Source organism: Lygodium microphyllum, chromosome 8 (genome assembly GCF_053477565.2).
Source record: "Lygodium microphyllum isolate KBCC chromosome 8, Lygodium_microphyllum_v1.1.10, whole genome shotgun sequence".
NCBI classification, from domain to species: domain Eukaryota; kingdom Viridiplantae; phylum Streptophyta; class Polypodiopsida; order Schizaeales; family Lygodiaceae; genus Lygodium; species Lygodium microphyllum.
In genome coordinates this window covers 137,018,950-137,046,486 of record NC_141142.1, presented here as the reverse complement: position 1 = coordinate 137,046,486, position 27,537 = coordinate 137,018,950, and the positions used below count along the sequence as shown (strand labels likewise).

General features: G+C 39.2%; 1 protein-coding gene across 12 annotated transcripts in view; it reads right to left on the bottom strand.

Moving 5' to 3' along the window:
- The window catches only part of LOC148032910 (pentatricopeptide repeat-containing protein At5g56310-like), a 115,492-nt gene that overhangs the window by 37,201 nt on the left and 50,754 nt on the right, over window positions 1-27,537 (bottom strand). For 3 of the 12 annotated variants that reach the window (XR_015691677.1, XR_015691683.1, XM_087683603.1), the window contains exons 2-3: window positions 9,850-9,923; window positions 9,516-9,700 (exon numbers count right to left, since the gene is read on the bottom strand). The exons of 6 other annotated variants lie outside the window; for them this stretch is intronic. The gene's annotated coding sequence lies outside the window, so the exon portion shown is untranslated. Of the gene's footprint in view, window positions 1-9,515; window positions 9,701-9,849; window positions 9,928-27,537 lie in introns of all 12 variants that reach the window. 3 more of the 12 variants (XR_015691685.1, XR_015691678.1, XR_015691680.1) reach the window with 2 other exon arrangements.

The following is a 27,537-nucleotide window of genomic DNA, read 5'->3' as shown; positions in this document are numbered from 1 at the left end:
TGTGGCAAGAAGGGTCACTTTAAACATGACTGCTACAAATGGAAGAAAGAGAAAAGAAAGGGCAAGAAGACAAATGATAGCAAGGAAGAGAAGAAAGAGAGTCAGTCTAAGAAGAGCAGTGTCAAAATTGAAGAGGTGAATGTAGTCACTCATGACAGCGACAGTGGGAATGACGTACTCTTTGTCTCTTCACACTTTAGTACACATGCTTTACTTGCACATATGGATGATGGCATGCATACTTGGATTCTAGACTCACATGCTTCCTTTCATGTCACCCCTCATCGTGAGTGGTTTCCTGACTATAAAAGGGGTCGTCCATCTTGGGGACACTATGCTTGTGACATTGCAAGTATTGGCAGTGTGCAGTTGCAGTTTTAGCATGGTTCCGTCTTCACATTTCAGCATGTACGACATGTACCTCAACTCAAGAAGAGCTTGATTAGCACAGGGCAGCTAGATGACGATGGATTTCATATCACCTTTGGCGATGGAAAATGGAAGATCTATAAGGGATCTAGAGTGATTGCCAGAGGTTGTAAAAGTGATATCTTGTATCCTCTCCATGTATCTAGTATGCATAACCATGTTGCTGTCGTGATTGAGTAGCCAAGTATTTCTTTATGGCATGGCCGGTTGGGACATATGAGTCAAACTGGAATGAAAATACTTTCTCGTTTGGGTTACTGGCCTTCTCTTCGTTATGCTGATTTTGAGCATTGTGATCATTGTGTTTATGGTAAATATGCACAGACATCTCATAAGAAGTTTCTTTCACTGAAATCTTCTCCTCTAGAGTTAGTACATTCCAATGTAAGTCAGATGCCAAAGTTATCTTTAGGGGAAAAGAAATACTTTGTCACCTTTGTCGATGATGCTACACGGAAGATATGGGTTTACCCTATTCGTAGCAAGGATGAAATGCTTGACAAGTTTAAAAAATTCTTGGCATTAATGAGAATCAGACTAATAAGACACTTAAGTGTCTTCGCTCTGACAATGGTGGGAAATATGTGTCCAAGGCCTTTCAGGGATTTTGTGACAGCAAAGGGATAAAGAGGGACCTCACTGCCCCTCATAATCCACCCCAAAATGGAGTCGCAAAGTGTATGAATCGGACCATATAGAATAAGGTTCGTACGATACTATCTCATATTGCATTACCCCATGGTTTTTGGACAAAGGCTGTTATGATAGCCGTACACTTGATTAATCGCTCACCAAACAGATCTTTGGAGGGGCGAGTTTCCCAAGAAGCGTGGTCAGGCAAGCCACCTTCGTATACACGCTTGAAAGTGTTTGGCTACGAAGCATTTGTGCACATATGTAAGGAAAAACGCAACAAACTTGAGCCAAAGTCCCGTAAATGTATTTTCCTAGGATATGGTGATGAAGGTGAAATAGGGTATAGATTATGAGATCCTGAGAAAAGAAAAGTAGTACGCAGCAATGATATTATGTTTCAGAAAGATCGCATGTACAAACAGCCCGAAAGAACGGAGGAAGTCCGTAGGGTTGTATTCTAGGAAAAAATACCTTTTGGACAGCAAAATGTGCCCGTTGTACAGCAGCAAATACCTACTGTAAATAAACCTACAAATGCAAAAAATGATGCTAGAAATGATCAGCCAGCCATTGCCCATAATGATGAGCCACTGAATGTGCAAGAACAGCCAGGACAGCAAGCTGTTAATGCTGATTTGCAGGCTGAAATGCCAGGACAACAAGCTGAAAATGGAAATTTGTAGGCTCGACAACCAACAAACAATGATCATTGGGTTGCGAGATCGTCTAGGGCTACTAGACAACTTGATAGATTCATTCCTAGTGCAAACAATGTGGCTGATAATGTCATGTTGACTATGGTGAACCGTCTTGCTTCCAAGAAGTAATGGACAGACAGGACAACAAGCAATGGTATAAAGCCATGTTGTCAGAGATGGAATCTCTTGAGAAAAATGGCACTTGGGACTTGGTGCAATTGCCTAAAGGACAAAAAACCCTTCCATGCAAATGGATTTACAAGATGGTCACTTCTAGTTCATCGCTAAAAGTACAAAGCAAGATTGGTTGCGAAGGGATGCAAGCAGGAACATGGAGTTGACTTTGATGAGATCTTCTCTCCTATAGTCAAGATGACTACATTGAAAACCATTTTGGGCTTGGTTGCAGCTGAAGATATGGAGCTCATACAGATGGATATAAAGACTGCATTCTTACATGGTGATCTACATGAAGACATATATATGAAGCAACTTGGAGGGTTTTTTGCACAAGGGAAAGAGAAGATGGTATGTAAACTCAAAAGAAGTTTGTATGGGCTGAAACAAGCACCAAGAGAACGGTATCATAAGTTCGATACATTTATGCAGTCTCAAGGTTTTCATAGAAGTCAAGTGGATCACTGCTTGTACACCAAGAAGACCGTAGATGGCAGCCTGATTATCTTGGTTCTACATGTTGATGACATGTTGATTGCTGGTAGAGATACTCATTCCTTGGGCTCACTGAAGCAAATTCTTCATGGCAGCTTTGACATGAAGGATCTTGGTGATGCAAATCACATTCTTGGCATGCGAATACTCAGAGATAGGTCAAAAGGATTACTCTATCTATCTCAGCAAGAGTATATCTCCAAGGTTTTGCAACGTTTCAATATGGAGGGGGGAAAAACAATTGGGGTTCCATTGCCTTTATATGTGAAACTCAGTGCAGAGAACAGCCCTACATCTGATGATGAGAAAGCTGAAATTGCCAAGATACCATATGCTTCAGCTGTTGGCAGTTTCATGTATGCTATGGTTGCTACATGTCCTGGCATTGCCTTTGCACTAGGAGTGGTTAGCAGATACACGGCAAACCCTGGTAAAAAACATTGGGAAGCAATGAAAGGTATTATGAGATACCTCAAAGGCACAAAGGATTTGTGCATCTGCTTCAGAAAGCAAAAGGCATCTATCGTTGGCTTTACCGATGCAGAGACTATGCTGGTCATGCGAACTGCAAAAAGTCCACTCCAAGGTATGTGTTTACCTTCATAGAAGGAGCAATCTCTTGGATCTCCACGCTACAAAAGTGTATTGCATTGTCTACTACAAAGGCAGAGTATGTGGCTGCCATTGAGGCATGCAAGGAGGCTTTATGGCTTTCACGTCTGGTGGGAGAGCTTGGCATTAAAAAGTTACCTGTTCTCCATTGTGATAGTCAGAGTGCTATTATGCTAGCATGGAATCCCGTCTTTCATGCAAACACAAAGCACATACAAGTGAAGTATCACTTCATTAGAGATGTACTTGACAGCAAGAGCATTGAGCTTGTCAAAGTGCTTACAGATGATAATCCTGCAGACCTTCTCACGAAAGGTCTTCCAACAAAGCGGTTTGCTCATTGCCAACAGATGATGGGAGTTGGACATACCTAGACTTAGCTGATTCTTTTCTTCTCTTAAGGCACATTGCCTTTAGGTGGGAGGTTGTTGGGAATAAAGGGCCATCATGCCTTTTATATGTGCACGGGTATGAACACACCCTTAGCACATTTGTACTTTCATATGTATATATATATATATATGTATATATATATATATATGTATATATATATATATATATATGTATATATATATATATATATATATGTATATATATATATATATGTATATATATATATATATTATGTATATATATATATATATATGTATATATAAACCTAAAGAGGTACACTCATCATTGTATCCAAGAACATCGTGCATCTCTATCTCTGACTCTCACTCACTTGCTACTCTCCGTGTGTATTATCCGTCACGTTCACTCTCATCTCCACGTCAGGTTCCAACAAGATCTTGCTCACATTTTGCTCTCTACCTAACATTCCCATCGCCGAACATTTCATCGCCACTGCGCATCGTTCACTTCAAGATTCGTACGCTTAAACGGGCTATTGCTGGCCACCGCGTATACATGTCCTGCATCTCGAGTCCCACGTTCTGCTGCCTTTAATCTGACACGTTCCACTTGCCTATGTTGCACGTTTTGGGGGGTGGGAAGCCTTGGATACCTCATCCCACCCTCTTTTCCAGCTATGCACTCCCCTTCCAACCCTCCTTGGATTCCATCCAGCTGGGAGCCCTCTTTATATATATATAAACCTAAAGAGGTACACTCATCATTGTATCCAAGAACATCGTGCATCTCTATCTCTGACTCTCACTCACTTGCTACTCTCCGTGTGTATTATCCGTCACGTTCACTCTCATCTCCACGTCAGGTTCCAACAAGATCTTGCTCACATTTTGCTCTCTACCTAACATTCCCATCGCCGAACATTTCATCGCCACTGCGCATCGTTCACTTCAAGATTCGTACGCTTAAACGGGCTATTGCTGGCCACCGCGTATACATGTCCTGCATCTCGAGTCCCACGTTCTGCTGCCTTTAATCTGACACGTTCCACTTGCCTATGTTGCACGTTTTGGGGGGTGGGAAGCCTTGGATACCTCATCCCACCCTCTTTTCCAGCTATGCACTCCCCTTCCAACCCTCCTTGGATTCCATCCAGCTGGGAGCCCTCTTTGACTATTTGAACTTTGACCCTTCTCTTATCTACAAAAGGTGCTTCTCTCCTCCATGCTTCCACACCAATTCAGCAACCATTTACCATTCTCATCTTCCTCTCTTGGATCTTGAATGGACTTGTGATTTGTCATTCTCATCTCCCATCCCCTCTTTCCCGCACCCTATCAAAGCATTCGCCATTCTCAAATCTCATCTCCCATCCCCTCTATCTCGCACCCTATCAAAGCATTTGCGATTCTCATCTCCCATCCCCTCTCTCTCACTCTTGCTCTTTCAACTTTACCCCAACCCTCTAGCCTCTCCCTCTCTCTCAACTTTCAAGTTTCAAGAGTCCAGACTCTCGCATCTCTCTCTCTCTCTCTCTCTCTCTCTCTCTCTCTCTCTCTCTCTCGCCTCTTTATCCATCATCGGCACCATGACTCCTAAAAGCATAAGGCCTTCAATTTGCATGCTATCCATATGGAGAGGGACACAAAGAAGTCCAACTTCCACCATTAAGGATGCAAGTATTGCGGGAGACACTATACAAGTGGTACAAGTCGGCTTCTCCAACGTCTTTCCAAGACAAAGAGGCAAGTTTCTCCATACAAGGAGATCCCTCAAAACATCGCGGAGAAAATTCTCGCCAGGATGAGAGGGAGATCCACAAGAGGAGGAGGAAGTAGCTCATCAACACCAACTCCTATGCCTACTAACGAGAAAGCATCGAATGTGGGTGTGTCTTCAACCGATACAAGAGAGGCCTCTACCGTTGGTGGTGGGGACTCCACATCCGCATCCAGCTCCAGTAAAAGACAAAGAGTGGAGGCTCATGCATTGCCAAAGAGACAATCCTCTCTCTCTCAAGCTCCCGGTCATGTGCATGGATCGGTTGCCTTTCTTAGAGAAAGGCACTTGCGGACATTGCACGCACGGTAATTGAGTGCAATCTTGCATTCAATGTCCTAAAGCAAGAGCAGTGAAAGAAGATAGTAAAAGCCATTGCCAATGTGGGTCCATGTGAAGGATGGACCGGTGTCACATAAACAACATGAGAACGAAAAAGATTTATGAAGAGAATGAGAGGATTGATAGAGCCCTTGATCCTATTCAGGCCACAAGGATAAAATATGGTTACTCCATTCTCACTGACCGATAGAGTGATCATAAAAATCGAGGCATTATGAACATACTCATCTCATGTCCACTCAACACTTACTTTTTGCGGGCTGTAGATACCGGCAAGAGGGGGAGAAAAATGACAGGTGCATTCATCTACCGCCACATTCGACAAGCTATCATTGAGGTATACATTTTGTTTCACTTTTTTTCATTATGATACTTGATTTATGCATAACTATCTATCTTCCTATTCTAATTTCTCTCTAATATCCATCTCGATTCTCTCTTTCTCCCCGGGCCCCCAATCCCCATCTCTCTTCATTCTTGAATCTTGAAAGTTAAAACTTGAATGTTTCAACTCTTTCTTTCTCTCTCTAAGGTCCAAGTATTGTTAGTATACTTACTTGTAATTTGTAAATTGTGATTGTAGGTGGGCCCTCGAATGTGGTGCAAGTTGTTACCGACAATGCATCAAATTGTTGGCGCATGGGCCGTTTGCTTAAGGCCGAGTTTCCCACGATTGTACAGACTCCATGTGCAACTCATTGTTTGGACTTGCTCATAGAGAACATTGGAAAGCTCAAGTGGGTAAAGAGGGTGGTCCGCAAAGCTACATCAAGTGTCATCTTCTTCATGGTAAAGACAAAGGTGCTTGCAATGTATCATGAGCATAGCACACTGGAGTTAAAGAAGCCTTTTTCAACTCGCTTTGCTTACATGTGGTTATTGTTGAAGCACCTTAATGAGGCGTCGTCACCAGACAATGGTGTCTACTCTATGGAATGAGTGGGATGAGCATGAGACAGAGGACGCCAAAACCATGCAACACTTGTGCCTTAATGAGTAGTTTTGGCAAAAAGTCTATGTCGTTGTCAATGTCGTGACTCCCTTTTATAGGGTGTCACGTATGAGTGATTGCGAGGGGTCCACCATGGGCCTTCTCATTCACTTCTTTAGAGCGACATTGGTGGAGCCACGTGCTTGTATAGTGATCATAAAGATACAACGTGCACATGTTTTAGAGATAGTAGAGAGGAGATGCATGGATGCATAAGCCCATCCATGGTTTTATTGCATTGGTACATCCAGCTACAAGTCGCCAGTGGTCATGGATGAAAGAGAGTTCCGTTCGGTCCATCTTACTTATTTGACTTGTGTGGTCCCTGTGGATAACCACAATGCAGTGCTAGAGGAGCTAGGATGCTATGCAGATCAAAGAGGGCATATGGCTTTTGCTTCTCCCACTTGTTGAAGGAGAGAGTCACTTGTGAAGCCTTTATTTTGGTGGCAAAACTTTGGATACGCATTGGAGATCCTTCAGCCCTTAGCCATGAGGGTCCTTGCCCAGGATTGCCCTTCAAATACATGTGAGAGAAACTGGAGTGCCTATTCTCTCATTCACATAAAGATTCACAATCGGCTTAGCATACAACAATAAGAGCAGCTAGTCTATTGCCACACTAACTTACGCATTATGAGGGCTATGATAACCATGGTTAGTCCGAAGCAGATAAAGTTTAAACACTTAATCATAAAATTTAAAATTCATTGTTTTAAACTTTGAACTTTGAAGTTTATACTTTACAATTTAGACTTAAGCATTTACGATGTTACGTGCATCACTCCATTGTATACGTAAATGTCAATACATTCAAGTTGATAGACAACACTCTTCCGAGTATACATCAAGAAGTGGACGAGGAGGAGGAGATGATTTTTGCAGAGCGCTATAAAGAGCTTATAGCAACAGATACTCGTGACACTCGCAGTCAGCATGCTCATGGGCGAGGAGCTTGAGTAGATGGTAGCAGGGGCATGGTCATTTGACGCTCTCCAACATCGAGGGAGGTTGATTCAAGTGACTTGCAGACATATATAAAGCGGGACTCTAGGAGCTCACATCCTGTGCCTCATGATGACAACCTCCCCTTGCCTACACAACCGCCACCTAGGGAGCCATCATTTAATGATGATGGTAACCTCATCAATGAGGATGAGTATGAGTGTGTCTCATCATCCAATGCCGAGGAGTCATCTTCAAACTCTCTTGATGAGCACTCAGATGGTTCTGATAATGATGATGATGATGCCTCATCATAGATTCAAAGGTCTCTCTCTTTTTTGTATCTACTATCATTGTATCCATATACATGATACAATAGATTGTAGTTGTATCGCATGTTTTGCACAACCCGTGCGACTGTGATGGTCACCCTCATGCATTCATCTTATTTTGTAATGAAATGGCTATTTTCACTTTAAACATGTATTCTATCATTTAATGATTTATAATTTTTGTTATTTTAAAAAACCATCTTTTTTTGTACTAATATCGTACCGTACCTTATAAAATCATGAGGTATCATTTAGTACTATATTTTATCATATCGTACTGTATCGTACCTTTTATACCTGACAACTATGAATAAGCACATATTCTAAAATCACATATAGAAATCTATTTTGGTTTTTTATCTTAAAATTAAATATGACATATACATTTTTTTTCCTTTTTAGAATTATCTACCAAATTGATGAGATTATCTTTGTTTGCAAAATATGATTTCTACAAGTTCGATCTCTTTTCATAAACTTAGAAGCCCTTCGCTAGCTTATACAATTGCACTTCAAAGAAGCTCTTGTAGGAATTTAAAAAGCACATAGTTCATATCGTAGTACTTTGTAACTACAAGAGAGTATCTCACAATAATACAAGTTTGTATGATTTAAAAAATTTAAATATTTCACTCACTTATAACTTCATGTATAAGATTTCTATTGTTTTTGCATTACTAATAAGGTTTATCTATTATCTTCATTGCAAATGCAAACCTATTAAAACACAATAACAGTTTATGATCATTACTAAACCTTAATGTAAAATAACCAATGTCAAGCATCCAATTTCTTGCTTCAAAAATCTAAGACAATTTCTAAGTTGTATAATGCAACACACTAGTCTAGAGATTTTAAGTAGACCAAAAAGATCATGTTCAAGTTCAATAGACATTTATAATGAAGATTAGCCTCTCTACTACAATAGTACAAAAATCAACGTGACTTAGCATCCGAGTAAAAGGCGTACCACATTATCTTGTGTTATGAATCAAAGTTAAACTACTTTTGTAGATAGTTATCTCGAATGTTTACACGGTGCAAATGCTTACATGAGATAAATTACACATTTAATAAAAAATTTAAATCAAACGTATTTTTATAGAGTGATATTATTTGTACAAATACTAATTTTTTTAAAAAAAATTATCAAGCTATTTTATTTTATGCAAAACACAAAAGTAAAATCAAATACTTATATGGTGGTAGTTATTTTCAAGGCATGCTTGAGTTTTAATGCACATATACTTAATAAGTTAATTCACTACTTCATTGTTAAAAGCGACTTTGAGTTGGATGGATCTATTGGCGATACTCTTATTAACTTCTATTCAAAATGTGAAAACCTTAAGGATGTTAGAAACATCTTTCACAAACTTCAACAAAAGCCACTTATTATCAGATGGAATGTATTGGTTGCAAGGTCTACCCAACGAGAGTTTTTAGTAAGTAAGCTCTTGGGATCAACAAGGAAATGCTTAAGTGTAACATGGAATCAAATTAGATAATATTTCTCTGTTCTAAAAGCATGTTACAAGGACAAGGCAGCAAAAACTTACGAATACAACCTAAGATAAAATATACATTAAATAAAGACTCGATCTTATGCCATACATAAAAAATTTCAACATATGCAGTTAAATTGTATGCTCTTAAAATAATTATGTCAAATACTACAAAAAACACTAACTAACACTAACTAAATTGAAGCTTGATAGTAGCACATACCGATTTGAAGGAGATGCCTTGCTATATAGGCTTTGTATATTACTATGGCTAGTATAAATATCAAGCTCCTTGCTGTGTTATATTCTGGAAAGCATACAATGTTTTGGTATCGAGAGACCTAGGTTGGGCCAATTTCCTTTGGAATCAACCGAATTTAAAGTCACTTGAAAGTTCTCCGAGAGAATCTGTACTTTGGATAAATATTTTATTAAACCAATCATTCATCATCACTCTTTCTCTCTCAATATCGTCTCTTAACAAACTTCGCTACTTTGCTTATTACCTCCCCTCTCTCTCAACATTATCTCTTAACAAACTTCACTACTTTGCTTACCATGCTTGGTCGCCAATGCTTACTGCTTCATCCAATCCTCCTCAGTCATCACGCGTTCTCCCTCAAGGTCATCCCTTTCTCAATGACATCGCAATAGAATAATTAGAATGATTAAGATTTTATCATTGAATCATTGAGAAAGTAAAAAGCATCAAAAAGATAAATCTCTCCATAAATTTTTAAAACCAACTAAACCATAAAGATCTCTCCATGTAGGAGTATTGAATGCTGGACCTTACATGTGTGAAAGAGTAACGATTGTAATCATTTTACTTTATGTTCAAGTAGCAATCATAAAACCTTAATAAAGGCTAATATTTACCTATGAAAAAACGAAAGATTACCATCTAAGTGTTAAAAACTAATCTCTATTAACCTTGATGATTTTGGCCCATTTAGAATTTTAGAAAAAAGCTTGTTGAGAAATAGTCTTCTATTAGAGCTGGTTAGCTGATCATTCCCCAAACAGGAGCAGTAGGAGCAGCTGGTTAGCAGGTGACAGCAGGTGCAAGAGTGCCACGTTGTGTAGCAGTCGGCTACACTTAATGCATCTGACCTGCATTATTTTGTGTGCTTTTTCTAGCCTATTTATAGGCCCTGATTTCAGCAGTCTTCCTCAATTGTTTTCACAAATTTCAGGCTACAAACCATGGAGATTTCTCTTGGGGTTGACAAAGACTGAGATCTTCGAGGTGGAGACATATGCTGATATTCTCTTTGCACCCATGTATATTTCTGCATCCTTATACAGCATTCTTCATTGCAGATTTTTTGCATTTCACTGTTTCTTTCTCTCTCTCTGTTCACTCTTTGTCTTAGTCATTCGCTTCTCCGTTGCTTCACTCTGACATGGTATCAGAGCATTGAAGGACTGGACCCATCTAAAGAGGAGATTTCAACGCAACACAAGGCTGCGTTTTCAGTGTTCAAGTGTGGGCAAGAGGATTGCGCATCAGAACACGGCTGATGCGAGCATGGGCGTGCAAGAAAGGAGAAGATTTGCTAAAGCTGCTACTGGTTTTTGCTGTTAGAGAAGGAAGAAGGCTGTCGTTTGGGACTTCAAGTGCAGATTTTACCTTTTCATCGCCTTCGGCGGGTGAAGGAGCAGGATGAGCAAACCAGAGCCCTAGCAGGCTGCATTCTCACAATCAGAAGGGGCTGCTCTTTGTGTTTTGAGCCGGCATTGTAGGTGAAGATGTCTTCTGAGGCCGAGACAAAGCTTCATGCAATCATGGACCGGAATATGCCCGTCTTACTAGCTCTTCCATCAAATCAAAAGCTTGATGGCAAAGCTTCATGCAATCATGGACCGGAATATGCCCGTCTTACTAGCTCTTCCATCAAATCAAAAGCTTGATGGCAAGAATTACCGCATCTGGCGGGTCAAGATGCTTGCCATTCTGGAGTCCTATGATTTGGCGGAGCTTGTTACGGAGGCTATTCATCATCCTTCTCTACGAGACGATTCCAAACTCTCTTCTAGTGATAAGATGGAGTTGGCAAAGGCTTAGGCACATTGGGATAAACTCAAGGCTCTCATTGTCTTGGTCATTCACTTCCTCATTGCGTCACTCTAACATCTTCAACATCCATTAAGGCAAGTTTTACACTAGGATGGAGGATTTTCACATAGATGAGTGTTTATTGATGTGTCACTCACAAACTTGTGCAATGTAGGCTAAGATTTGACTAGCTTGTCTATCCTACCTAATCTAGCAAAATGCTTGATTTTATGATGACAAGGTTAAAACTTGTGTGAGCTTGGTGATATGTGGAGCCTTAACTTTCTTTGCACCAATTACAAGAAGTTTGAGATAAATTTCCACCATAGTTTTCATATTGTGAATCCCAACAACATCCTAAGCTTCTACGAGGAAGGGATTGTATGCCTAACTAGGTGTGGATGGGGCAACGGGCTATCAATGATCCCTTACCTTTGGGTGTGGAGTATCTCTTGAGCAAAAGTTCATGAATCATGATAATTAACAAGACAGGAGAAAAACAAGAGAGAAGAGCCCCTTTTTTCACATGGGAAAATGTCAAAAACTTCTTGAGAATCAATGACCTTTTGACGGAAGTTGCGTGAATGCAAATTTACTATATCAAATTGTTCAGCTAATGTGAAACAACATGAATCACGATTCTTTTTCTGAAAGATTTGTCGTCATTCATCTAGACAAGGTAGTGTCCACAACTCCACTGCATCTCAAGCTTAAAGGGCTTTGAAGTTTACATTGCAATAAATTGGCAATAAATAGATCAACATAATGGAGCTGTGGAGATAACCACATCGCATGCATTGAATAAATGCAAATCTACTAAAGTTCTCAACCACTCATTAAATCAACTACATGATGAACTTCATCTTGTTATTAGATATCATTAATTATTGATGTCCTGAAAAAGAGAGTAGTTACTTCAAGATCCAACTGTTATTTTGATCTTTTTGATTCACTAAACCCAAGTTTGCTGCCTTTGTGCATTGCCATTTGAAATTTTGCATGTTTTAGAAGTTTGATCCCCATTTCGAGCTCATCTTAAACACCTAAAGCTAGGTTATTATACAAATTGAAATATGTCACAATTTTCACTGCATAAGGGAGTATCCCTAATCGCATATTCAACAATGTCATGCTCCAGACGTGTTAGTACTCTACTAATCATGATAAAGCACTGCATCAGTGGAATCCTTATTTTTTTGGTCATGATGTTCATCTAGCCGTTGGTTTAAGGATGAAATGCCGTAGAAAGTGATAGCTTATGACCAAGACCATGAAATTATTAATGTGCCTTATTTTATCAGTCTGTCATATCCTTGTTATGAGCTGACAAGAACATTTGGAGCTCTAATTGTGTTTCATCCTCCATTCAGTGTGCATTTCCAATGTTTGTATTACATTTTGAAAGGAGGTCTTTCTTCATAAAATCTGTCTATACCTCATTTCAAACAGAGACAAACTCATGCATGTGCCTTTTTTGCATGTAATACCATATTTCTGTGTTGTTCTTTTTTGTGGTCATGCATTATGCTGTCTCTTTTGTGGTCATGCATCATGACATGAATGTATACTTGATTGCACTGATGTCATACACCAAACTTTCACTAACATCATGCTATCTTCAATATATATAAACATGCTAATCTTGTCTTCTATAGGACATGTGATGTTTGAAAAGTTTTATCAATTCTGTTCTCAACTAGAGCATTAGTGTCCTCTTCTCTAGAGTAAAATAATTAAGAAAGAGACCTCTCTCTATTCTAGAGGCTTTTGCCAACTCCTAATGTCCTTTCAATAAAGTTATTGATCTACTAAAGGTAATAATTCAAGGCTATAGCATGTTGTCCCTTCTTGGACTGCAGAGCCTCTAAGCAAGGCCTCTGAAGTCTGCATGCTTTCCTTTCCTATTGCCTTTCAGAGATGAAGCAGTACTACAACATGGCCAGAGAAGGTAAAAACAGGAGCCAACATGACACCAATGATGTGCTATTCACATTTGAATGGTGTTGCATTTCACAAAATGATCTTAGAGCAATTTATTTTTCTAACTATCTTTACTTATGTACTCCACATTTTCTTCATAAAAGTGGTCCATACTTGATTCTTGATGTAGAAAATTTCCTGCATGTGCTTTTTGTACATGTATATACATATTTCAGTGTTGTCTGTTTTGTGTTCATTTATCACGCCATAAATATATTCCTACTCGCACTACTGCCTTACATCAAAGTTTCAATTTCAGCATTACTTTCTTCGCAATGAGTATTTGCTTCTTCAAATCCGCATCTACTATTCATGATTACTAGAATGCTTAATCATACATGAATTTTAGATGGTTCAACATGGTTGATATCTATGCAAAAATTGTCCTTGACATGCACAGGCTTATACTCTCAAATATGTCATTTCCTTTTCGATTTCTTACCGATCAAGGCACTTCAAGGGGCCCTTGTCCCATCATGTCTCCAATTGCTAACAATAGTTCCCCATCACCTGATGAGGAGATTGTTTTCGAAACACAACAAAGCGAGTCTCCACTCCCTCATTTATGGCCACCTACTTTAGACAATTTTTTAGTATCGTGATAGAGATAGCAACCCTTCCATTCGTGTGCCCTATATTGGGCATACTATGCATGCTTTACCAATGAACCCCTCTCTTGAAGTGGACCCAACAGCTATCTCCCAATATACTATCATGCCATGTCATAATGAAAGAGCAGAGTTGCCCACTCCTATTGGAGTGGCCAATGTTGACCATGTTCCTCCTCCATCATAACCAAAGAATGAGACTGGTAGTTCTCAACATGGTGCGCCTACTACCATGATTACATCATGAATGACCATGTAGTCACAAGCTCCTTAATCTCGCAAGAGGGATCATAAGGCAGGTGTATTGGCAAGGCTCCCAATGCCTCTTATTCTCAGAAGGAGAAGCCAACAAGTTGTCCCTACCATTGGGACCCGAGATCCTGAGTGGCTCTTGTTCAGAACAAAAAGGCATACGATGAGCAACGAAAGGAGAAAAACTTGCATGACAAGTTCTGAACCAATGCAAAGCAATGGAAGGATGTCGATCGCAGAGATGAGCGCGAGCGGAAGACTGCACGGAAGCTATGAAAGGGAACAACTGAAAATACTTGACAAAAGCTCAATGAACAGAACTTGAGAGAGATGGTGAGAAAATGGTTCTGTATTACAAGCTTTAACTAAGTACAAGGAAACTTGGAACTCCTAAAACTCCTAAAACTTCCTAAAACTCCTAAAATTTCAAAAGATGATAGAAAAACCACAGACAAATAGGATAGATATCCTAAATGCAATGACCCATGGATTTGTAGGTGGACTTAAACAGTGGTGGATATCCATTCATCCACAAGTCAAGCTAGCCATTGTACAGCATCAAGACCCTATACAAATCTTCTTTGAATTATTACTAGGTGAATTAGTTGGAAATAAACTAGATGATATTCTAGAAGCCGGAGAAGCCTTCTTTAAATCCAAACTTTGTGATCCTAGACTATACAAACAGTATCATGTATATATGCGATACCTTATGTATGAAGGTCTTGGAACGCATGACAACTCTATGAAAGAGCATCTAGTATGTTCTTTTCCAGAGCCGATTCCCTTTTATTGTAAATAAAAAATGAATAATGAAAACAGGGATTTCACTGATAGCGTTGGACAAATCATCCAAACTATCGAGCAGACTATCAAAGAAGTATGCCATCAACAAAAAATGACACAGCTCAACCAAAAGTTCTCGCAATCTATTTGCAAAAGAGCCTCTAAATTTGAAGATGATTTTGGATGTGATAAATGATATTGTGATTCTTATCCCAACTACTACAAAAGAAAAAAAATTCATTAGCATCATTGACATTATGGATATCAGTCAGATTATGAGCAAATATCTTCATATGGCCATCGATCTCATTGATATACTCGAAGATCTAGAGGAGCAGGAAAAGATGAGTATCACCAAAAATCTTATTCAAAAAATGGGAAACATAAGGAATCTGAAAAATGATAAAAAGAGAAAGACTTCAAATGTTTTCTTTGCGGAAGTTCTTCACACTTCGCAAATAAATGTCCAAAGAAAAATAAAGAGCAAACAAATGCAGCCAAGGTCAACATGATGCATCACTTCGATTATGATAGTTGTTATTCATATGACAACTATTCAAAAAATGAATATTCTTACAATAGTGACTATGATAGTGATTCTGATACTGAGCCAAACACTTGTGAAGAAGAAGAAGAAAAAGACACAAGACAGAATCTTCTGAATCTGAAGACTCTTTTACTTCTCAAGCATATAGCTCAACTTCTTTGCATACAGTAGAAAACTTTTCAGATACAGTGAAAGAAACACCCTTCAACATAATTGAAGACTTGGATGATGATGAGGTAAACCCTGAAAGCTTTCAAGCAATTAATGCCCATGAAGCCCATTTTCTTTCCCGAAAAAAGAAAATTTCATGAGCAATGCTTTTGCATCCTCTTCAAAGAATGACTTTTCAAGAAAAATGAAAGGTAAGCATCTTAAAGAAAGTTCATCTAGCTCCGAAGACTCTGAAGAAACAAATACATTTTCATCAAAACATAAGAAACAAAAAAATAAGATTCGACAATAATTCTTTTCAAACCCATTTGATTTGCATAAGCCAGGTACACTTGGCCAAGAGACTAAAGGACAAGATAATCTATTCATTCCACACAAATTGGAGACTCTACACCAACCCAGAACAACATCTCAACTGCTACATTCAGCCTTTTCAGGTACTCAACAAGCAAGACAAGACATGTCTAATGCATTTTTGCAAATGCAAAAGGAGTTTCACTCACTTTGTAAAGTTTACAAAAGGATTCTACTAAGTCAAAAGGAAATAGCCCAAGGAACTTCGACAATCTTACAAGAATTACACTCTTTAGCTACATGTGATTCTATTAATCTAGTCAATCAAGTAAGATTATCCCAATCAAGAGTCCACAAGCTTAATGCTTTAGACACAGGTGGACCCATTCCCATGGTTTGTGTACAGATTAAAAATATGCCACAATTTTCTATTTTTGTGGATGCATTGTTAGATACAGGATCTTCCTTAACAATTGCTCCCTATGAACTTTTTCCCAAAAGTTGTATAAAAATTTCAACTCCTATTATAGTAGAACTGTCCAATAATAAAAAAATCACACGAATCCATGTGACTCAGGCTTATCTACAACTTGGATCAATCAAGGTACCAATAGAGATACAACTCATGAAACAAATGAGATGACTTACTGATTGGTACAGACATCTTGCAGCACTTGGTGCCCTATACTTTTTGGGCTAGAAAATTTACAGTGACCTATAAAGGAAAGCAAGGTGATATGACATTACTCACACAGATTAGAAGATTTGTTTATTCCATTACAGAAACCAATGTACAGGTCAAAGATAGTTCAAGAGCCCAATGGATAAATACAGAAACGAAGAAACCTTGGGGTATGGCATCTCTTTGAGGGAACCCGCCGGGATCGACACTTTTAGCTGGTGAGAGTCCAGCACTACCTGGGCCCCTGAACCGGGGTACTAGGTGCCTACCCACGCTCCTCTCATTGGGAGAAGTCTTCCAAAGACCTTGGTCCTGAAGGAGGTAGAAAAATCATAAGCTAGTGGCACAGGGTCCGCCTTTGTGTCCGATTAGACACCCGACTCAAAAAACAAAAACAAAAACAAAATAAATGAAGAAACATAAACAAGCCGTAACTCAAATACAAGAGCAAATAAAGACTTTTATGCATGATGACCCTATGTTCTATAAGGAAAAAAGACAAAGGTTTGCAATATCCCTGCCCATCCAACCGAATGCAGTTCCGACAAAGGCAGTTCGTTCTGGGATGAAGGATGAAGATTTACAGTTGTGTGAAGAATAAATGCAGTCTCTTCTAGACAAAGACCTAATAGAAACAACTAACTCCTTGTGGGCATGTCAAGTTTTTTATGTAAATAAGCAATTGGAACAGAAAAGAGGAAAAAAGAGATTAGTGATCAATTATAAGCCATTAAATAAGTATCTGATAGGACATGGTCATCGTATTCTCTTAAAGGATCTTCTTTTGAAAAGATTGAAAAAGGCTAATATCTTCAACAAATTTAATCTTAAATCAAGCTTTTGGCAGCTTCCTATAAAAGGAGATTGATACAAGACAGCATTTTGTGCCCCTCAAGGTCATTGCCAATGGATAGTGCTAGCCTTTGAAATCAAGATAGCCCCTACAAAGTTTTAAGAATTGACTAATTCCATCTTTGGAAAAATCTCTTTTTGCCTTACCTACATTGATAATATTCTTGTCTTTTCAGACACTGTACAGGAATATGTGGAGCATTTCTCTCATTTTGCAAAGGCAGTAGAAGAAGAAGATATAGTATTATCACCCAAAAAATCAGTGATGTTTCAAACATCAGTGAAATTTCTTGGTATAGAAATCAACCAAGGTTACATAAAGCTTCAAAAGCATGTACTGACTAAAATCACAGAGATACTAGACATTTTTACTTCGATAAAATAGCTTCAACAATTTTTAGGCTGTCTAAATTGAATAAATTCCTCTACTCCAAACATAGCCCATTATTCCCAAGAACTTTACCCTCTGCTTCGAAAAGGAAAATTCAAATGGAAACCTATACACACTATAGCAATGAAAAATATTAAGAAGATTGTAAAGAATCTTCCTCCACTCCGATTGCCTACTGGTCTACCATTATTTCTTTACACAGATGCTTCTGACACTGGTTGGGATGCTTGTCTTTGCGAGGAAGAATCGTCAGAACTACATCCATGCAGATATGCCTCAGGAATCTTCTCTACCACACATAGAAATTATCCATCCTACCAAAGAGAGATTCTAGCAATGATCAAGGCCATTAAAACATTCAGATTCTTTATTGAATTTGTTCTCTTTACTATTCACACTGACTTAAAGCATGTGCCCGGCTACCTCACCAAAAAGACACCTAATGAAATAGGGAATAAGAGGTTGCTTAGGTGGTCACTCCTTTTTTATGCCCTTGATGTGACTTTCGAACATATTCCAAGTGTTCAAAATACTATTGCAGATATGTTATCTAGAAAGTCATCATGACCACTCCAAAAAGCAAAAGATATTACTGTACAATATTCTTTTGTACTCCCATGATGTAAAGTTATTTTATCTCAAAGCATCTTTCCTCCCATCTCACACCGCACTATAAGATGCTTCCTTATCCCCTTACGCGGGAAAACCTTTGAGTGGGAAAAAATTCCCAACCTCAAGAGTCTATATAAAGCTAACCCATCTCATTGTAAAAATCAAGTTTTTTTTTTTTTTGAAAGTTTTAGGAGTTCCAAGTTTCCTTGTACTCAGTTAAAGCTTGTAATATAGAACCATTTTCTCACCATCTCTCTCGAGTTATGTCCATTGAGCTTTTGTCAAGTATTTTCAGTTGTTCCCTTTCATAGCTTCCGTGCAATCTTCCACTCGCGCTCATCTCTGCGATCAGTTACTCTTTATGGAAACCAAGGAGTCATCATAGACTAGAAGAATGTATATGACAAATGAAATAGACTCTACAATGCTTTTCGAGAGCGTTTAGATTGGGAGAGGGACGTTCCAAGTGGCAAAAATAGTTATTGGAAAATGTGTATTGCTAAACAAGAAAAAGAAGTTAGGTTCTCCCTATCATGAATTGTATGGTGGGGAGACTTGCTTGAGATGTTGTACCAAACACACACCATACACACAAGGGGAACCTCACTCAAGAACACAATAAGAGAGATGGAGGCCAAAACGTTTTCTTGCTTGTTTTTTCTTGTTCTTTTTCACACAATAGAATATACACAAAGTATAGATAAGATGCAACATTAAGAAAACTGGCCTTCTAAGTCAAACAATGCATAACTGACCATACTAATCGAATGGCGCTATAACTATGCCAACTATAGGTAGGTGCAACAAACCAAATATAATAAGTGATAAGTCAGTGGCCATGTAAGAGTCATAATAACCACCAACATGCTAAGTATAGACATGTTTTTGGTATTGAAAGCATTGTTGATCCAACCAGTTTAGTTGTTGACACAAGTCTAATTCGATGCCACAATGCACTCCAACACCAATGATCCCTTTGTAACTTTGTTTTTTCTATTCACTTGGACTTTATAAGTATCCCACAATCTCAGTCAAGGAGCCAAGCATCCCAATCTGCTGTACTCTCTAATGAAAGTGCATCATTTAAACAAATAGCAATAAACTCTAGTGTTCAAAAGAATGCAAGGTCTAGAACCCATAGATTCGATATTGGCCTAGATTCAGCAACAAAGCATCTCATGAAAGGGTTTCAGCTAATAGAGAAGGAGAGGACAACACACCAAGAAGTTGTTCTTAAGGCTCAAGAGGAACAACATAATGAACTAGTTGAGATAGAGAAGAAGAAGCTTGAAATATCCATGTTATTTTCCCATAGGGTCGTTCAAGGGATATTAGAAGCCTTGAAAAAATGGTGGATAAGTTATAGGTTGCTTTAGCCTTTGAAGGACAAATTGGATTGTGGGCTTCTTCCCTTTTATATACATGAGTACTTCTCCCTTCACTGTAAATATTTCTCTATTCCTTATATCCTTTGATTGTGACCAAGTCAAGTAACCTAATGGAGACTCTTAATTTTATTCATATTGAATACATGTTCCAAAACATCTATATATTTGAACCTCAATTTTCAAGTTAATGAATAAAAAGTTATCTCAAATGGCACAACTATATAATTAAGGCAAAACCACAATTCAACATGAATGGGACATGGACTAATCTTTTATCTAATCAAGGGTACTCTACACTTACTACGTGGCCTATCTCTCAATTAGGATGCCGCTCTTCCAAATTCTCTCCAAGGCAAGTGATCTACGTAGTTCGTAGCCCAAGCAAGCTACCTAATAAGCTAAACCTCAATAGAAAGTGCCAGAACTTAATAAACCGATTGCTCCCTCTATTGTAGTCCAAATTGCAAGATAGACTCAATTTCTCCTCAACCGGGCATGCCTGTCTAAGAATATCCTGAAATTCCTCCATGGGGCTCCATGGGACGGCATGAATCAACTAACTGTCCAAAAATAGAGGGATACGCTACATTATGCATACTCGAGCATCACAAGAGCGAAAGAGAATCTCAAAAAATCCCTCAAGGCCATCATAAATCTGCTCTACAAGAGGAACTTGCACTTGCCCTAACGCATCGGTCTGACAGACATCATCACTCAATAGCATGGACTACAACCACACTCTAATACGGGAAATAAAAGGAATTCTTCCTGGGATTCACTTAGAAGAGATGAAAACCAACTATTCACAGGTTATGTATTTTGGAACATTACCATTTTTGTAATTTTCTATCTTTTAATTGATAAAGAAATACCGAGAGGGGCGCTGGTCTTCGGGGCCAATCTAGTGTTGAGCGAGGGAGAGAGGTCTCTGTTCGTGTGTATGTATGTAAAGTCCAGGTGTTAATTGAAGGAACTACCGCTTTGTGTGAGTCATAGACCGGTTGCAATTGCCAATACCTCTGTAGCTTTTACGGCAGCCAGAGTCTCCCTATGTGAGACGCGACTTTGCAAGACAGTGGTTGTCTCTTTGCACAGAGACCCTGCACAGCAACGCCTTCATGTCAGCACTCACGTTAGTGCCATGAGAGAGAGACAGAGAGAGACAGAGAGAGAGAGAGAGAGAGAGAGAGAGAGAGAGAGAGATCCTTTGCAAACTGCTACCGCTTTCTATTCCAGAGCTCGTCTTGCAAGCCCTTTGAGTGCAATGAATAGTGGGAGAAATAGTGAAAGAGAGATCACGAGAGGGTGCCTATTAGGAACATAGAGGAAAACACAAAGAGAGTAATGGAGACCTCTTGTGGCATCCACATGGATTTTTTGGATCAGCACTTGACTAGGTTAGAAGGTAAAGATGAATTGAATTCGAATGAGGAGTCCCAAATTGAGGACGTCCCCGAAGATGCTGAAGGCAATGAAGCGAGCAAATATCCCAAGATAGTGAAGAAACCTACACAGATGATTGTTTTGGAGCCCCTGCAACAGTGCGGTTGTCCTCCTTTGTAGCAGTAAGGGAATAAGTTCCAAGGTGGCATGTCTCAATTGGCCGTGTGTACCCCTTCCTCGTGGACTAATTAGACTCTTTAGTATCTGCTTGCTAGTGCGAATATTCTCATGCATGATTACACATTCAAATAAAAGGAAAGCAAGCTCTTTACCGGATGGTGATCTGATGGTTGCTGTCATGGGGACAAAAATTGTATTACAACAGATTGCTACCTAGGAACAGTACAGCATGTCCAGATCAACATCCCTTACTGTCCAGCATGTGCAAAATTCACTATTCTTACTGTCCAGCACACTCTTCTTACTGTTCAGCATGTGCAGAGTTCACTATTCTTATTCAGCATGAGCAGAGTTCACTGTTCTTACAATTCAGCATGTGCAGAGTTCACTATTCTCATTCAGCATGAACAGAGTTCACTGTTCTTATTCGGCATATGCCGAGTTCACTGTTCTTACGATTCAGCATATGCAGAGTTCAATGTTCTGATTCAGCATGAGCAGAGTTCACTGTTCTTACGATTCAGCATGAACAGAGTTCACTGTTCTTTCAATTCAGCATGTGCAGAGTTCACTGTTCTGATTCAACATGAACAGAGTTCATTGTTCTTATTCAGCATGAGCAGAGTTCACTGTTCTTTCAATTCAGCATGTGCAGAGTTCACTGTTCTTACGATTCAGCATGTGCAGAGTTCACTGTTCTGATTCAGCATGAACAGAGTTCACTGTTCTTACGATTCAACGTGTGCAGACAAAAACACAGAATTGTACCTTCGATGGAATCAATCCATCATGCAAAGCATTTCTTTTGAGAATAGAGAGAGAGGTGATCAGAGGGAGCAAGCTCTACCTCCGTACTTGAGTCAGAGACGTAGAAGTACTCTCCATGGCTGGTTTTCTTGCAGCAATTTGCCCTTAGCTCCTCAAAACTTCATTCTCCCATCTGCCCCTTATGCCTATTACATTTTTTTTTAATGCTCTCTCTCTCTCTCTTTTGGGAATTTGTGCCACATGGCATACATGTAACAATTTTCCCGTTTAAACCTTCCGGTCTAAAATTCTCCATGATCGGTGCAAAATTTGACCTCGGCATAATCCAGAGAATTAATCCTCGTGTAAAAATGAAGACAATGACGCGAACAAATTCTGGGATCCAAAAATAGTAACTCCCTAAATTTTAGGGATGGTGACCCCTGCATTCTTCAAGTTGTTCTATGCAACTTTTATCATTGCGACCACATCAAAAGTGTAATGTGGCTCAGTTACAGTGACTTTTATTCCGTGAGCATTCTCACATGTGCATCTTCTATCTTGGCCAGGCTCATTGTCCTACACCATCTCCAGTGGCTAAGCACACAGTCCCAAACCACTAGCATTCTATTCTTCAATGCCCATTTAATATGAAACTGGTCCTAAGGCTCAAACAAACCATTAGTTCAATTTGTCCCAATGGCTGCCTCTTCTGGCCATGCAAAGATCCCGCTTATTCCAAGAGAACTCTGGAGGTAAAAAGCAATAGCAACAAAAGAAAAGAAAAATAAAATATTTATATAAGTAAATAAGAAAAGCAACTGTAAAAAGTATCACCACCTGGTGACAGCAATTGTTTAGGAGTGTCTACAGGGTCAATACAAGCACACTGAGTGGCTATCCTAGACTGCGAGATGGCAAAGACTACTGATAAAGAAACCAATAGACATGAGACCGAACTTGATACACAACCAATCGGGCCAACCACAAGCGGCACTACATCAAAAGGGTGGTACAAGACCCCCACTAGGGACAAAATTTCTAATATAGACAAAATAGAAGGAGAGCTCATGAAAATGCCACTCCCACAAGTGCCAAGCGATGGACAAAGATGCAAAGGCTGATCGCAACAAATGGTTTGGATGACATGAAATCCCTCATTAGAGCTGAGATTGCAACAATATGTATGCCAATGATTGACAAGGTGACAGGTAACATGAATGCAATGCATGAAACATGGGGAAAGGAATTGAAAGCTAAAATAGATGCAAACCGCGGAAAGCGTGCATGAGGGTGTGTGGCAACATGCAACAAAAAGTCATAAATGACATGGATACAAAGCAAAAAATGTGTGTATGGAAAATTGCAGGAGACATTCAGGAAAGAACTAAATGATGCTATAGAAGCAAATAGGAAATCATGCTCTAACGGGTGAGATGATGCAAAATATAAAGAAATCAAGGCTAACTTGCAAATGGATATGATAGATAACTTGAACAAGGTAAGGGACGCTTGGAAAGCAAATATGGATGCATTGAAATCTGATACAAATGCACGCATAGCAGCCAAGGACATGGAGATTGCTGAACTCAAAAGGCAATTAGAGTCATGTAAGAATGAATTAGTGACATACAAGCCGATGATGGATGCACAAACAGCAATGCCAGACACACCAAAATTAAAGAAAGAGGTGGAAAGTTTAAAAAAAGAAATGCACACATGGGTGAATGTGGTAGAGGGAGCTCAAAAGAAAGTAGAAAATGTTCAGCAAACAGTGAACGAAAATGCACAATGGATTGAGGTAGTCAAAAGAAACAAAGGGATGCCTCAGAACTAAGTAGAAATGATGAACGCAACACTAGAGGAGGAAGCAAAGAGCTGCATTGCGTGTACGTGTAGTGGGGTGGGCTAAAAAAGGAAACCCCCAAGAGGATGCTATAGTGTCTAAACGGTGAGTGTAAAGCAAGGCTGTCCCCTCTCTCCTTTGCTGTTTGGATTGTACATTGACAAGATTTTTTATTACATGCAGAGATAGGGTGGTATGGAAGCCAGCTTGGCTGGGGTATTGATACCAATTTTGTTATATGTTGATGATATGGTGCTTATCTCAAATTCACCAAAGGGACTACAACGAAATCTGGATGCATTGCATGTGTTCTATGAAGATAAAGATCTCAAGGTTAATCTTGGAAAGACTAAAATTATGGTCTTTAATACCTCAGCAGCTTGGGTGACACGCTCAAAGCACCACTTTATGTATGATGGTCAACCTATGGAAATGGTTAGACAATATGTATACCTTGAGGTCACTTTCAAAGGGCCACAGTTTTCATGGAAAGAGACTTCAAAGGCTAGGCTTGCACGGCCATATGCAGCTTTGGGTACTCTAGAGCAGCATTGTGCACACTTAGTTTCAAGATCCTCGTACCAAATTGTGGCTTTTTGACACTTTAGTTATGCCCACCTACTCTATGGAGCAGCCATTTGGAGCCCAAGCCTTTATCATACTAGACGGATGCCACTTATGGATTGTGGTGGACCAAAAGCACAACATTATGATGGCTAGGAACACATGGAAAGAACGCTGGTCATGATGATAGCACGTATGATAAAGGCAAAAGCCTCAGTACCACAAGAGATAATCCGAGCAGAATTGGGTGCTGCACCCATGGTAGTTGAGGCATTATGTAATCACCCCGAACAACGTAGTATGCTTAACAATTATGATATTCGCTTGTTTTCAAGATTTAATATAAAAGAGAATGAACACTTAAAGCTGAAAATAAAAATTACTCACAAAATTATAGCCATGAAAATGTAAAAGTAATGGAGACAAGATTGAGGGTTGAAGATGGGCAACCCCCCCGAAGGAATGTATTTCTGCTCAACCCAAGTCCCTTAGGAAAGAGCTCAGTTACAATCAACCTGAGAGTGAGGAGAAGTAATTCTCACTCTCACAAGATCATGCAAAGATGTACAAACACACATGCATTATCTATTATGCAATGATAAGAACTGATTTCTTTACAGTATGAGATAAGAAAGAGGGAAAATCAACCTTTCTCCATCGTTGAACAGTAGTACATGGATAGGGCTTGCTTCTTGTTGCTAAAATGGAAGAAAGAGCTTGAGAAGGAGATGCTGTAATGAATTTACAGGCTTGCTGTCCTGTAAAACAGCAGTGATAGAAGAGGGAATATGGAGGAATTTGATAATGGAGAAGTGGGGGATGATGATGGGGATGGATGGGACCAATTTCTGGCTATCTGTGGGTGTTGTACATGAGTTTACAGCAAAGAAAAATGATGTTGAATGAAGAAAAACGAGCTCTTATTTATAGGAGAGGGAAGAGCTAGTACAAAAGGGGAAAGTGGAGTAGCACAAGACAAGTATCCAGCCACATGTCATGAGATGTGACAAGTGGTGGGACACTTGGAAACTTGTGTGACAAGTGTCTTGACACTTGTCTCTTCTCTATGGCCTTCCTTTTTGGGCTGAATACTGTCAAGAATAGAAACAACCAAATTTAATAAGCACAGTCAGAGTACAGAACTTACTATTTTTAGAATGACATCCCTATTTTTTATGACTAGCATTTTTAGGCTAATTCGAGGCTCCTAAAATTTAGGGACCTCCTAAAATTTAGGGATCTCCTAAAATTTAGGGACCCCCCCCTCAATATGGGTGTCATATGAAAACTTTTTCCATGTACATCGCAAAAACGGTATTAGAATCTTCATGTGACTTTCCTATGCAAAGAAATGTGCATTTCAAGTTTTCAGTCCACACATGCACATTATACAAGCATTTCATGATCATGCCATCTTGTTGATTGTAACTGTCTATTCTGGTGGATCTAGCCCACACTTCAAGGCATCAATCTTTTCTGTGTGCGAGTCTAACCCTGATATGCGTGAGTTTTGGTCACAGGTGCCCAATCGGGCCATATAGGTGGAAGTGTGAACTATCTTTTCTCTAATCCACCGCGTGGGTCCACCAGAACCTGTGACTACTCATCAGTGGCCAGCTCCAATGCACTTTTCTTTATATCTAATTAGTGCAAAGGAAATAAATTTAATAAATCATTATATAGACAAATTAATGAAAAATGATATAAATTCTGTTTCTATAGAGTTATGACAGCCCTCTGGCTTTTATTCAGCTGTCCTCAGTTGAAAAGCTTCTTGATATGGCTGAAGAATGTTTGGGTAATCCTTCATGAATTTTTCATCTAGCCACTGTGCATCTGTTGTGGGTAGATTCTTGAATTTTAGTAAGAATTTTCGTGTCACAAGGCCACTTCTCGTGGTTCGATCCTTGTGAAACAAAATCTGTTCAGGTTCCAAGAGTTGCTCTGTTTCTTCAACTTTTGGAGGATCTTCAGTAATGGGTTCCTTTGGTTCTGGTCGTATGTAAGGTTTTAGCAAACTTACATGAAAAGCATTGTGTATTTTCCAATGAGCAGGAAGCTCAAGTCGATAAGAAACTTCATTTATTTTCTCAATCACTTTGAAGGGTCCAAAGTATCTACTGGAGAGCTTTGGAAAAGATGAATTTTGACCGGAACCTTGTTTGAGCCTGCTTTTATCAAACTTTAGCAAGACATATTAACATTTTTCAAAAGCCAAAGGTCTTCTTCGTTTATCTGCTTGCTTCTTTTGTCGCTCTTGGGCAACTTTGATAGTGGCTCGAACTTGATCCATTGCGGTTTTTAAATCTGAAGCAAACTCATCAGCAGCAAAAATCTTATCTTTAGTACGAATAATTGGAGGAGGAATCACTTTACCCTGTACTATTTCATTTGGAGCTTTCCCTGTGGATGAGTGCACTGTATTGTTGTAAGCAAACTCCACTAATGGAAGATATTTCTCCCATTGTGACTTATGTTCACTAACATAAGCTTTCAACATATCCAAAAGAGTGAGATTCATCACCTCTGTTTGGCCGTCAGTTTGAGGATGAAAAGCTGAGAAAAACTTTAAAGTGGTTCCCAAATTCTCAAATAAAGCACGCCAAAAGTTACTTGTGAATTTGGAGCCTCTATCTGAAATAATCTCAGAAGGCATACCATGTAATCTGAAGATATATTGAATGAAAAGTCTTGCAGCTTGTGCGGATTTCAATGTTTTATGACATGGAATAAAATGTGATTGTTTGCTGAATCTATCAATTATGACCCAAATCATATCATGACCTTGAGGTGTTCTTGGAATACCTGAGATGAAATCCATTGTGATAGATTCCCATGGATCTTTGGGCACTGAAAGAGGTTGCAACAATCCTGGAATCTTCTGCCTATCATACTTGGATTTT